We start from the raw sequence: 1,103 nt of genomic DNA, 5'->3' as shown, positions 1-1,103 counted from the left end.
TGCATGGACAAAGAAGGCCATGGAATATTACTCAGCCATAAAAAAGAATGAAATCTTGCCATTTGCAATGGCATGGATGGAGCTAGACTGTGTTATGATAAGCGAAATAAGCCAATGAGAAAGACAAATACTATATGATTTCCCTCATGTGTAGAAGTTAAGAAACAAAACAGGTGAACATAGGGGAAAGAAAAATAAAGTGAAGGAAATAAGCCGTAAGAGACTCTTAGCTATAGAGAACAAACAGGCTTGCTGGAGGGGATGCGGGTGAGGGATGGGCTATGTGTGTGATGAGTATTAGGGAGGGCACGTGTGGGGATGAGCATTGGCTGCTATATGGAAGTGAGGAACCACTAAATTCTATTCCTGAAACCAAAGTATACTTTGGTATACTAGTATACTAGTATAACTAGAATTTAAAAATCTGAAGCAAGAAACAAAAAACAAAAAACAAAAAAAATAGAAGAAGGTACACACAAGCTTCCAGGTTTCAGAATATAATAAATGATAGACCCAAGGTGTTGAATTAGGTCCTAATATAGAGAAACGTCACATTTTACAGTTTCTTCCAAATGGAGAACTGTATTCGTTAATTGCCAGTTAGCGGGCCACTACTCCTTGCTCTCTCTCTCTCTTTTTATGTTACAACCAGTGGGGAAAAGGAAAAGAGACATCATAATGTTAATTATAGTCATCTGTTACAGTCAGGATTTTGCATGTGATTTATAGAAGATAAAATATTATAAATTTGATAAACTTTATCTTCCATATTACCCAATGACATCTGTTTCAGGATTTAGGCCATATCTAGGTAAACACTTTTTTTCAATTAAACATAAATATAGCAATATATTTGATCGTGTTTTTCCTGAAAAGTCTATTCGCATATCCACAGTAAGAATGCCAAGGTCTTGGGGCGCCTGGGTGGCTCCATCAGTTAAGCGTCTGACTTTGGCTCAAGTCATAATCTCCTGGCTCACGAGTTCGATCCCTGCATTGGGCTCTGTGCTGATAGCTCAGCGCCTGGAGCCTGCTTCAAATTCTGTGTCTCCTTCTCCGTGCTCCTCCCCTGCTCACCCTCTGTCTCTCTCTGTCACTATTTC

This window comes from Panthera tigris, chromosome B1, assembly GCF_018350195.1.
Source record: "Panthera tigris isolate Pti1 chromosome B1, P.tigris_Pti1_mat1.1, whole genome shotgun sequence".
Taxonomy (NCBI): Eukaryota; Metazoa; Chordata; class Mammalia; order Carnivora; family Felidae; genus Panthera; species Panthera tigris.
This window is presented reverse-complemented; position numbering follows the sequence as displayed.